The following is a 13,892-nucleotide window of genomic DNA, read 5'->3' on the forward strand; positions in this document are numbered from 1 at the left end:
CGTACATTCCATTGAAAAGACCCAGAAAAAGATGGGGTAGTTCCTGCTGGGATAATTTCAGGGTGTAAGGGGAACATATGACTGTAGAAAAGGACGTATCTGAGTCCACATTGTATCACGTACAAAAACTCAATAAGTGAAGTAAATTCATCGGTATTTTAACTTTTCAAAGCAACGTAATTTCTCTTTAATTTGTGGAACTTCAGTATTCGTGAAGTATTAGGAAAATGATCGGGTTAATTTAACAACGAAACATGTTCTCAGACCTATACGCATTTCCGATCGTCACAAAATTAAACTGAAGTAGGGGAAAGGAGAGTTCCATTCGCTTTGTATTTTTCTTTTCATTTCCAATCCATATTCTTCTGTTGTTTCACTTAAATTCAGTAGCCATAATTTTCCTCTGTGTTTCGCTTTGGATCTTTTTTTATCTTGATAAACGCGTGAGAAATCTCTTTCCCATATTCCGGATTCATAGTGTATCCCTTTTCTGCTGTCTCGCTTCCAAAGATTACCAATAAGTGTAATAGTATAAAACAGCAGTAACTCCTTTTAAGGTTCAACTAGTAGTACTTTACATAAAGTTAAACTTCTGTCATATTTTTTAAATTCCTTCGTACGTAGGAGCGCATTATTCGGCCTTTTTACTTGGTCCCAGTAGGTACTTGCTATCTATTGGTATTTTTCTCCGCAGAAATTTTTTTATATGGGCGGGACGTCACGACCTCTGATCGTCTGGCTTTTGGCTTCCTCTTTATTTTCTGTTTAGCTTTCGGTGACGACATGTTTTCTGCTGGAGACACTGTTGTTTTTTGCTGCGCTCTCGCTACGCACAAATGGAGATTTTGTGCCTGGATCAACACTGGAGGTAATATTACAGTCTGCCTCTTGGGGCAGAAGTTCTTCTCCAGAATTCTAGGTTAAAACTTCCTAGGGTCGAAAAGTTAGATTTGATGGAAGAAATTTCTCCTGCGAAAACACACCGGGGCTGATTGGGAGTACGGAAGGAATGTGTCACCTTGTGCAAAGTGGTAAATCGTTCATAGGCACTACCAAATACGAGATGGATGTCATTCTGCGTAATTTCAGTTCCTCTGTGATTATGTGTCCATTTGGCAGCTTAAGCTGCATATGCAGTTTTCAGTGGTCCAAAGAATCGACTGTTTTGGGGGTGAAGTTTATAACTGGCGTGTAGTGGTAGGCATAGCAGTTATGCAATGATCTCGACAATAGAGACCAGCCTGAAGTCTGCAACGTGACACATGATTGTCGACTACGAAGAGGATTGGGTCATTTTTAGTTGATGTGGCATAGTCACTGATGAGCCTTAGATAGTAGACGGAGAGGTCATAGTTTATGGAAACACTGCCTATCATGAGAAGAGTTCCAGGGGGAGCATCTCCGAAGAGCTCAGGCTTCATTCCCTTGTGTGGAAAGGTAATGGCTAGTTGTATGAAAAAAGTGACAGGATACACTGCACAGACAACTGCAACTGTTCCGCTTCCTTCTGCCGACACAACGTTCCCAACCGAACGCTTTCTTATTGAACTTACTACCTTAGTGATCTAGTTATTACTTTCTCATCGAGGTTATAGATGAGGAGGAACTTTTTATTATCTGTCCACTGCTCCAAGTTTTTAAAAAGACGCTCACTTAATGGTTTACTCAATCATTTACTTATGCCTGCACTGTGTTTCTCTGGAGTCCGAAATGTATGATTGGGCCATTTGTAGGAATCTTGAACACAGTGCTGTCCGACTGCCTTTATATCGTTACAGAAGCGGTGTCCTGCCTTTTAGTCTCTGTGGACCATATGCCAAATGTTTCAACTGCGTCCACCTGATGCCACAGAAGCTAGCATCAAAATCCCTAACATGATTCACTATTTCTGGCTCATCTGAGAAAATCATTTTTAAACTTCTAAGCAACTTTGCAACATGCCCCTAAAAAGCGCAATCTATAATAGGAATATTTGGGTCATATGCAATTTTTATATTGGACGTTTAACAACATCAAAAATACATCCCTTACCAAAATCTTTCAGTCTTTTACTTAAACTCTTTCGTTCCAAGAGAGGCGACAAGCTTTCGTTTACTTTCTTCAATTTCAGTTAGTTGTCTTCAGTAAAGGTAAGCTTCCTGCCCGATTTGCACACACAATTTTAAGTCATCCTGAAAAAAAAAAACTTTTTCTTCAGACTCCAGAATACAGGCAAGGTGGTAAAAATTTGGTTGTGCCCTAAAGAGTACGCACGCTCTCTTTGGGGACGTTCATGTGCGCTTTGTCGTAGGCCTACATTAACAATTATTCCAAGTAAGGTCAACAGAAGTCGACACACGCCACATTCGCTTAACATGTGGATGCAGTGTGGTAGTCTAAAAGCCAACCTTTAGTAATGTAGTCACGATTTAATGGCTATTCTGTGAGTAACCTATACAATAGAGAATCACAATTATATCAGAAAGCTCAATAGCAATTCTTACCTGTTTGAATTCGTGAACGCGGGATTTATTGACACAAATTGTAAAGGTACTAATAACAAAAGTACGTTCAGCATTGGCCGTTGAAGCAAAAATCTATTTCTGTTGCAAGTCGATTTCAATCACTGCGAAACCATCATCAGTGCTGAAGATAAAACAATAATAATCAGACTGCACTATAACATGCTACATCTGCTCAACTATACAAGGAAGAACATGCAGAGGAGAAAGTTTGCATTAAAGCTCAGCGGACTGAAAAATAGAAGTAGTAAAACTGCAAAATCTGCACATATCACTAAAGAGTGCTTATCAGACAGAAGGTACAAATGCAACTAGGTTATCTGCTTACAGGGACCTACGCAGCTAAGCTCATTGCCTACATCGGACACAACAGCGCCCTCTTTAATTATCGTTATTACTAAATCTCTTATTAATAAAAACAGAAGACCAAAAGAAATATAGTATCTAATCCATGCGCACATCAAGAACTTGAAAAGCAAAAATTTGTGAATGTAATTTTTTGGAAATTTGTGGTAAGTTCCTATGGACCAAACTGCTAAGGTCATCAGTCCCTAGGCTTACGCACTACGTAATCTAACTTAAACTATCTTAGGCTACGGACAACACACACACGCATGCCCGAGGGAGGACTCCAACCTCCGACGGTGGTGGCCGCCCAAGCCCTGGCAAGGCGCCCTAGACCGCACGGCTACCCCGCGCGGCTGCGGATTTAATAGAAAAATCCTAACACTGACAGGCCTCACGCCATCTGGTGTGTTTTGAAGAACCATGTCCCAACGTATGTTGTGTAGCATGAACCATATTGGAGAACAATATTGCAGTCGTTATGTTAACCTATCATTGAAATAATTCCAGAAAAAGTAACAGAACTGGGTTACGCTCTCTTGCCCTTTAGCATTACATTTTTTATGCTCATACAATTCCAAATGCCTGTACACTATCATGCCCTTTGATGTTTGATTTTTTCTTATACTCAAACAATTTCAAATGTCTATATGGCAATGTTTAAAATGAAATTCAAAGTAGGTATGAATATACACAATACCATATAATTAAAAAGAAGCAATTTTCAAATTCACCATTATTCATTTTAAGGAGTCACTGTACTCACACCCTATTTAATTTAATTTTGATACTCATACATTTTTATGGGGTATAAAATCTATTTAAATATTAACATATATAGAACACGATATAAAACCTATGAAAAACTTTTAAAACCAGCATAGAAAAATCTCATTATCATACTTAAGTGCCATTAAGAACGTGCACTCCCTTCCATTGCAACTGAGGCTTAGTGAACAATACAACATTACGTTAGGCTGTATTTAAATGTTTCTTATCTCAACATAAAAGGAAACAAAGAGTAACTGTTTACAGTCCTTCCAAACAGGTTTTGTTCTCTTGGCGTTCTGCTTCAGTGCCGTGATTCAAGGGCAACTATTGCCCGTCTGGTGGATTGACGGACTTTGTTCCTCTAAGTACACGTATACTGGGCCGATGTAGTATGTTAAAGTTCACCCTGATTATTTTTATTCTTGATCTCTCTACAGCACTGAAGATGGCCGTGCCATAACTGATATAGATTAGCTACAGAAATTAAGATTTCTACTTCAACGATCAGTGCTGGCCCTCCTTTTGTCATTAATACTGGTGTGGTGGTCGTGATGCACGCAACTCATGATGAAACCCCAATTCAAATTCTGTAGATGTTTCTGCTCCCACTCTGAGCATAACTACGGCAATGGCGAGATAATCGGTTTATCCAACTTTAAGGAAGACAAACTGCGCTCCCTGGTCCGCTTATCCTATTTAAAATTGTTAGTTACTCCGCACTCTCCCCTGTGTATTACCTTCTTGGACTTAATTATAATTTTCACATGAAGTATTTTGTGATCAGATACCTACAAATTATTTGAAGCAGATATTATTTGTGCTCGAAAATGAAATACTCCGGTCTGATAGCTTTTTGTACATACAAATTTACTCACTTCAGCTTAAAGCCATCATCAGAATCTGTCAAAATTTTTGAAGTCAAGAATGGAAAGTATGTATCTCACAGTGCACGAATTGTTTCATGTATGCATATAACAGCGAGAGGTACTATATTAAGAGGAAATAGTTTCTCGTCAAACTCCTGTAGAACGAGATATTAGACGAGATGCCGTGTCAATGTCCTCATAATATGGAATGTACACTCCTGGAAATGGAAAAAAGAACACATTGACACCGGTGTGTCAGGCCCACCATACTTGCTCCGGACACTGCGAGAGGGCTGTACAAGGAATGATCAAACGCACGGCACAGCGGACACACCAGGAACCGCGGTGTTGGCCGTCGAATGGCGCTAGCTGCGCAGCATTTGTGCACCGCCGCCGTCAGTGTCAGCCAGTTTGCCGTGGCATACGGAGCTCCATCGCAGTGTTTAACACCGGTAGCATGCCGCGACAGCGTGGACGTGAACCGTATGTGCAGTTGACGGACTTTGAGCGAGGGCGTATAGTGGGCATGCGGGAGGCCGGGTGGACGTACCGCCGAATTGCTCAACACGTGGGGCGTGAGGTCTCCACAGTACATCGATGTTGTCGCCAGTGGTCGGCGGAAGGTGCACGTGCCCGTCGACCTGGGACCGGACCGCAGCGACGCACGGATGCACGCCAAGACCGTAGGATCCTACGCAGTGCCGTAGGGGACCGCACCGCCACTTCCCAGCAAATTAGGGACACTGTTGCTCCTGGGTTATCGGCGAGGACCATTCGCAACCGTCTCCATGAAGCTGGGCTACGGTCCCGCACACCGTTAGGCCGTCTTCCGCTCACGCCCCAACATCGTGCAGCCCGCCTCCAGTGGTATCGCGACAGGCGTGAATGGAGGGACGAATGGAGACGTGTCGTCTTCAGCGATGAGAGTCGCTTCTGCCTTGGTGCCAATGATGATCGTATGCGTGTTTGGCGCCGTGCAGGTGAGCGCCACAATCAGGACTGCATACGACCGAGGCACACAGGGCCAACACCCGGCATCATGGTGTGGGGAGCGATCTCCTACACTGGCCGTACACCACTGGTGATCGTCGAGGGGACACTGAATAGTGCACGGTACATCCAAACCGTCATCGAACCCATCGTTCTACCATTCCTAGACCGGCAAGGGAACTTGCTGTTCCAACAGGACAATGCACGTCCGCATGTATCCCGTGCCACCCAACGTGCTCTAGAAGGTGTAAGTCAACTACCCTGGCCAGCAAGATCTCCGGATCTGTCCCCCATTGAGCATGTTTGGGACTGGATGAAGCGTCGTCTCACGCGGTCTGCACGTCCAGCACGAACGCTGGTCCAACTGAGGCGCCAGGTGGAAATGGCATGGCAAGCCGTTCCACAGGACTACATCCAGCATCTCTACGATCGTCTCCATGGGAGAATAGCAGCCTGCATTGCTGCGAAAGGTGGATATACACTGTACTAGTGCCGACATTGTGCATGCTCTGTTGCCTGTGTCTATGTGCCTGTGGTTCTGTCAGTGTGATCATGTGATGTATCTGACCCCAGGAATGTGTCAATAAAGTTTCCCCTTCCTGGGACAATGAATTCACGGTGTTCTTATTTCAATTTCCAGGAGTGTATATACAGTACGTATTCACAAAGGCATATATATACACAATAACTAATCATCATTCATATATTTTTTATTTTGTCTAGTGCAATTATTACCAAAGACACTTTTAAATATTTTGTGTCATTCATTGAGAAGCTTACTTTTAGTTTATATTTGGCTTTTCCTTAAGTTGTTCTTACTGGCGGTAATACTTACGTTAACGTCTCAATTGTATCGACAACATATAAACTGAATTTTTAAGATCACACGAATACAGTCCTTTCTAAAAGGATTTCGTTTATGGACATAAGGGCGTTCGGAAAGCTTCCATTGGAGGGCATTGCTGCAATTGTATGTGAAACAGCGCAAACCCCGTGAGGGGACATGTAGGCAACGAGTTAGTGTGGCCTCAGAATGGAAACTTTTTGGTCTCTTATCATAAAGAACACTGGATATAAAATGCTTCACTGTCTTAAGCTTAGTATGATCACTTTCACTGCTTTTGCCGACAAGAGATACAAGTGACTCTTCAAAGATACCTTTTATTACTACTATAAAATGTTAAGAGAAACCCTTTTTGTCAAGTAAGCGATGGAGCTAGCCTCATTCGATACGATCAAAACCGTTCATAAAATAAATATATTTTCGGAAGGCAGAGCAAAGTCTATGGAGCATCTGCTGTCGACAGAAGTACAGTTAGTCGCTGGGCACGGAGGGCGAGGTCATCAGAAGACGGTTTGGCGGAGCTCCACGATTTGCCGCGGGAGGGGAGACAATCCATGGCTGTCACAACTGACATTTCGCGGCGAGCTGGTGTTGTCATTCGCCATTAAGGGATATCATTCGTGGAAGATATTTTGAGGACGATGAGGTGGTGATTCACACAGTGAAGCACTGGCTCCAAGAATGCCGTAGTACAACGGGATGAAGATTACGTGGAAAAATGCTGTGTGTAGATAAACGTCCTTCTTTCGTAGGTGTAATTCCCATTATCTTCAGTAAAGAATTGTTGAACAAAAAAAAAATGCTGTGCATTACTTTCTGGACAAACCACGTACCTACTGCCAACTGCACAGCTGATCACTGTTTGCGAGCTGTTTGCCTTCGGTCCCAGGGTTACTGCTGATTTGTGACGTACCAATAATTAGTGCGTCACCTGGCGCCGTTCATGATTGACGATTTAATTTATATTACCGTGTGACAACAGTGCCAAATACAAGGATTTTGTTACTTAACGTCAATGATTTTATATCACCGAATATGATGACGTGAACATTTTTGTGAACCTTGAGGATGCTCAATGTACCGAAAATGTTTTAACAGTAGCTCTTGGTCGTAATCGTGACGTTCTTAAAATTCGATAAGAAATTCCTTTCATTTCTGTACTTCTAAATAATTTGTATTACGTTTTATCTGAGTGAACTGGGGTACTTGCCCAGAAATTCACTAGTGGAGCAGACGGAGTTGTCACCAATCAACTGCTCAGACTGCAATCTCACGGCGCTAATCGAGACGTCCTCCACATTTCAGAAAATCTCTCTACTTTTAAAAAAAATGCATTGAGATTTGAATGAATGAATGAAATGAGGTACCTCCCAAGAAATTCATGATTGTAGGAAAAGTTGGTCACCAACAAACTGCTCTGACTCCATACCTGTACAGTAATAGAATCGGAGCTTTTTCGTCCACTGGCGAGAGATTGGAAATGAGTTCCTGAGTATGAACACTGTCTGGAGGCGGTAGTCGAATTCAGATCTTGCGTCGGTGCTAGCGCAGATGCAACAGCGGCAGCAGCGCACAGTGCTGCAGAGAGAGCAGCGGCTGGCAGAGCGAGACGAAGGAAGCCCGGAGACGTTGGCGGAGCCCCACGGGGAGCGGACGGGCCGTGTAATCTGGGGACAGCCCGGGGGACCGGCGCTGCAGGAAATCGCGCGTGATCTGCAGCTACCAGCCACCAGCCAGCAGCTACCAGCCCCAGAGGAAAGCGCTGGGGTCGCCATGGGGGGCGGGGGGGGGGGGGGGGGGGGGCGGAAACGCTGCAACGCGGCGCACACTTCTCGACTTCTCGCCACGCCTGAACGCGAACGCACCCACTGTGCCTAGGGTCGCATAACGCAGCGCGACAACTACCAAGGCCGCGAGGAAACTTACCAGGACTGACACAGAAGTGGCTCACTGAAATATTGTTTTCGTTAAGTTAGCAAATGTTACGCAGCTGCGTGAGCGTCGATTGTATCAGCGAACGAAAAAATAGTTCTTGGTGTTGTTCGTGTTTCCTTCGAAAGGACAAACTGCAAAAAAAGTGGTTCAAATGGCTCTGAGTACTATGGGACTCAACATATGAGGTCATCAGTCCCCTAGAACTTAGAACTACTTAAACCTAACTAACCTAAGGACATCACACACATCCATGTTCGAGGCAGGATTCAAACCTGCGACCGTAGCGGTCGCTTGGTTCCAGACTGAAGCGCCTAGAACCGCTCGGCCACCCCGGCCGCATCACAAACTGCAGACCTTCGCAAGACATGGAGTGGAGGGTGTGTATTATTCACTACAATGTGCTACTCAGGAAGACACTGTGACATATACTGTTTAAAACTAATGCTGCGTGCGCATGACAGGAATTAGGAACAAGAAACAATAATAAACGGTAATGTTCTAATGTTTTGAGGCATCCAAAACGGCGACCAGCTTTTAAGCAGCGTGCAGCGTAAGTCCGTAGCGCCACCCATGACACGAACATTGCGTGTCATGCTGGGGTTTATTATTGCAAATCTGGAAGCGTATATTCTGGGAAGATTCGAGCCACATATTACCTCCTCCCATTTTAAGTGTCTCTAGGAAATCGGCGAAATAAAAGCTAATACTGAGGTTTGCCGGCGACTTTCTTCCAGTATGCCATTCACGAGTGGATCAGGAAAGTGGTAAAAGTAGTTTCATGGGCTATGCAGGGTGTTTCCGTAAGAGCGTGCAAAAATGTAACAGGACGTAGGAAACGGTTCACTGAACAATTTAAGATGAGGAACCGGGGGTCGGAGAAGCCAGCTTAAGGAGATATGAAAGTAAACTTGTGTACCGATTTGTCCAGCATATTGTTTTCCAGCTTATTTTCAACTAACGTACGTACAAGTTTACATGTACTGTGCTGTTTATTTACGTGTACATTCATTATTTTCCCCTAGGAAACGAGGACAAGCCTGATTTCTAGGAAGTCATGATGCATATTTTGTTTACTTTCCTTGGCCATAAGATGGATCTGTTGTATAGTATTTCTGTCGTCCCGTGACATAACGTGCTATGAATCAACGACAGACCTATTCGTTAGTCACTTCTATTCAGAGACGTACAGTACGACGGAGCAGTATCGGCACAGTATTTCCAGGTCGCTGGGTTGAGGGGGAGGATCTATTCCGTGGCCAGGGGGTCACCTGACATGCATCCCCTTAATTATTTCCAAAGAGGATACCTGAAATCACTTCTGCATGAGACCCATGTGGATACGGAGATGGAATTAGTTGCCAGAATTGTAGCTACCTGTGATGTGATTCGAAACACAACAGGGATATTTGTCAGGGTGTGTCAAAATCTTGTTTGCTGATGTCATTCTCGAATTTAAGTTGATGGCCGTCGCTCTCAGCACATTTTGTACGATGCAGTACAAATGATACGTTGGTTGTCAGTGATGCTATCTCCTTAAGCTAGCTTCTCCGACCGCAGGTTCCCTAAATCAAATTGTTCTGTGGGCCATACTCTATGTCCTGTTAAATTTCAGCACGTTCTTACGGAAACACCCTGTTGATGCGCCGAGTGATTCAAAAAGAAAGAACATATTTCAATTGTTTTTTACAGACAAACTGTGAAAGATAAACACATTGCGCATGTCAATGGATAAAGGAATGTTCAAAGACTTTCAACACAGCGGCGCTATGTGTTTATAGCAACATGGCAACTACTCCACAAGAGAAATCATTTTGAATCTTCGGATCGGGCTGCACAGCACACAGAAAGATGCGTTAGTCATATTCGATAATGGCGTGAAAGCCGAAATGTAGATTCTACACAAGAAACAGGCAGAACCATGCAGTCAGATGACAGTGCATGCTTTAGAAAGAATACTTAATCAACGGTGTGGCGTGTTCTGGAACTACGCCTGTGCATGAAACTTTACAAGTTGCAGTTACTGCAGCAATTACATCCCGACGACAATAACAGAAGATACGAATTTTGTGTTTCATTTCTCCAGGATTTGGCAGAGGACACATTTTTCCGAAAGACTCGTCATTTCGGACGAATCGATGTTTCTTCCATCGGATAAAGAAAACCGCCATAATGTAAGAATTTGGGGATCACAAAATCCTGGGGGTCGTCATAGAACGTGAAAGACAACGAAACTGAATTTTATTAGGCTGTTTCTGTTCACAAAGTTTATTGAAATTTGTTTTTGAGGAGAAAACTGTGACAGGAATGTCATACCAGGACACGCAGCAAAATTGGATGTGTACTCAACTTCACGAAGATTCCAGTGATTTCATTTTTATGCGTGATGGCGCCCTGCCTCACTTTCACCCTTTGGTGCTGCGTTATCTTAAACACCATCCCACAAAGTAGCAGTCGAAGCGGTGGACAACAAGATCTTATTCATTAATGTTCGCCTCGCAAGTCACCACACCTCACATCTTGCGATTTTTCTCTGTGACGGTATATAAAGACAGTCTTTGTCCCACCTATGGCAACTAGTTCTCAAGAGCTGAGAAATCGATTTGCTCAAGCTGTATGATCCACAGACCAGGACCTGTTGGTTTGTATGTGGAATGAAATGGACTAACGTCTCGATCTTCCGCGAGCAGCGCGTGGTGCTCATATGAGTGTATGCTGTTTTTTTTGTGGTAAATTTGAACCTTCCTCTGTCTAGCGACAAGGGCAGTCTTCTTCTATCGTCCATAGTTTGTCTATAGTACACAAATTAAACCTGTTATCTCTTTCTGAATCTTTAATTTTGCCTCGCGGCGGTAGCCGTGAGGTCTTGGACGCCTTGTCACGGTTCGCGCGGCTCCCCCCGTCAGATGTTCGAGTCCTCCCTTGGGCATGGGTGTATGTGTTGTCCTTAGCGTAAGTTACTTTAAGTGAGACAAGTATTATGTAAGCCTAGGGACCAATGACCTCAGCAGTTTGATGCCATAAAACTTACCACAAATTTCCATTTTTCTTCGATTCTTTTGGTTGTCACGGAGTTCAATTGTAAATATAACGCCGATTTTGGAGCTGCTCTGCGGTGAAGATAGACGTGGAACTTCACAGATCTGTTCTGATTTAGTGTCCTTAGTCTTTCCCTCATACAGCACTTCTCGCACTGCAGATTACCTGGTGCGCGAATTCCCACACCATTTAGAACAACAACATACACCGGACAGCAGCATACGCGCACGTCACCCCCAATTACCGTAAGGCCGCCCACCCCCCTCGCTGTAAAACTGAATCACACCAGCAATTTATCGTTTTCCATGTACGAAGAACCATGATCTGTTGTGAACATATTCGGGGCGTTCAGCAAGTAATGCATACTTTTTATCCGCGGCCAATTTCAGTTGCAAAAATTGCCGCGTCAGCCTCTGTAGTTTCATGACGTTTAGATAGGAGGTGGTGTTCTACGAAACCTCCAAAATGGCGCCTGTAATGGAGGTGAATTCCAAGCAGAGAGCTGTCACTGAGTTCCTTTTGTTGGAAAACCAGAGGATGGCAGATTTTCATAGGCGCCAGCAGAACATCTGCGGAGACCTGGAAGTGAAACAAAAGCACGGTCATTCGTTGGACTAGGCGTCTGTTGTCATCGCCTGAAGGTCCCGCAAACGTGTCCAAACTCCCGCGAACCCGACGCCACACACAGCTGTGACTCCTGTAATGTTGTTGGAATATGCCGACATTCTCCTTCGAGATGGTCGACGAATGGCAATAAAACACCCCACTACTCCCCTCGACGTCTCTTTTGGTAGTCAGTCTGGAACCGCGTGACCGCTACGTTCGCAGGTTCGAATCCTGCCTCGGGCATGGATGTTTGTGATGTCCTTAGGTTAGTTAGGTTTAAGTAGTTCTCAGTTCTAGGGGACTGATGACCTCAGATGTTAAGTCCCATAGTGCTCGGAGCCATTTGAACCATCATTTGGTAGTGCTGACACGCTCGTCCACAAACTGGGGTACTCGAAGATGTGTGCCCTCTGGTTTTCCCACTGCCTAACAGAAGGCTGTAAAGAGCAAGGATGGACCATCTGTGCGGAATTGTACGCACGTTATGAAGTTGACGTTGAAAGTTTTTTAACGAACATCATCGTGTATGATGAAAAATTGGTTCATCACTTCGAACCGGAAGCAAAAGCACACCACATCCCTTCTCAAGAAAAAGTTCAAAGTCACACCATCAGCCGATAAAGTAATGCAACCGTCTTCTGGGACTCTCAAGAGTTATTCTGTTTGATATGAAGATGGTATCTGTTCTTTCGACATGTCCGAAAGAACAGATACCATCTTCACATATTTAAGGCTAAATGGCCATTCACCTTCGTCTGTGTGGATGCACACGCACTGCCCGGACTCATCCGGGACTCGGTAACACTGTCTGCTTGTCCGCCCCCGGTAGCTGAATGGTCAGCGTAACGGATTGTCAATTCTCTAGGCCTTGGTTTCTATTCCCCCGCTGAGTCGAGGCATTTTCTCCGCCCAAGGACTGGGTGTTGTGCTGTCCTCATCTACATCCTATCATCCTCATCGACTGCCGGTTGCAGAAGTGGCGTCAAATTGGAAGACCGGCACCAGGCGAATGGCCTGCCCGACGGGGGGCCTTAACCATACGATTAAATAAATAAATGGCTTAAATAAATAATGGGATACGCGGGTAATGAGTGTAATGGGCAGGTGCACTACGAATGTAGTGTGTGGCCATTAAGTTGGGAGTGTGGGTCTCACGGGGAGCGTGCAAGGAATAATTCCCTGCAGTTACACTATCCTCTATGCCCTTGGTGGCTCAGATGGTTAGCTGCCCTCTGTAATAAAAAAAACTGAGTTAATCGATCAACAACGAACTTACACCGATGTCTTACGACGTCCGCCCCGAGTAGATACAACGAACGAAAGCGAACAAAAATGAGATTTAAAAAAAAAATGGATAAAGCGTCTACCATGTAAGCAGGAGATCCCGTGTTCGAGTCCCCCTCGGGGCCACATTTTCATCTGTCCCCGTTGATGTATATCAACGCCTGTAGGGTCTTGATTTAATTATCATTTTATTCTGTTTGAAGTCTTCCCTCACGATGGAACGGCGAACTCGGAAATGTATTGTCCTACACTCAGGAAATTGAAGAAACAACTTCAGTGTGTTCGTCGCCACAAAAATGAGAACGAACTTCTCCATGACAGCGCAAGGCCTCACGAGCTGAAGAGCTAAAGAAAGCCTTGGTTCAGTCCCAGTTTAACTGTCATTCTACTGGCCAATTAGAGGGTAGTATTGGGAAATGTCTCATATTCATCTAGTCGAATGCTGATCCTAGCTACGCCTTTCTCCAACAAATCCAAAATATTTAGTTTTCAAAATAGTGCAGTTATAGGAGTCAACCCCCCATGAACCATGGACCTTGCCGTTGGTGGGGAGGCTTGCGTGCCTCAGCGATACAGATGGCCGTACCCTAGGTGCAACCACAACGGAGGAGTATCTGTTGAGAGGCCAGACAAACATGTGGTTCCTGAAGAGGGGCAGCAGCCTTTTCAGTAGTTGCAGGGGCAACAGTCTGGATGATTGACTGATCTGGCCTT

Source organism: Schistocerca nitens, chromosome 7, assembly GCF_023898315.1.
Source record: "Schistocerca nitens isolate TAMUIC-IGC-003100 chromosome 7, iqSchNite1.1, whole genome shotgun sequence".
Taxonomy (NCBI): Eukaryota; Metazoa; Arthropoda; class Insecta; order Orthoptera; family Acrididae; genus Schistocerca; species Schistocerca nitens.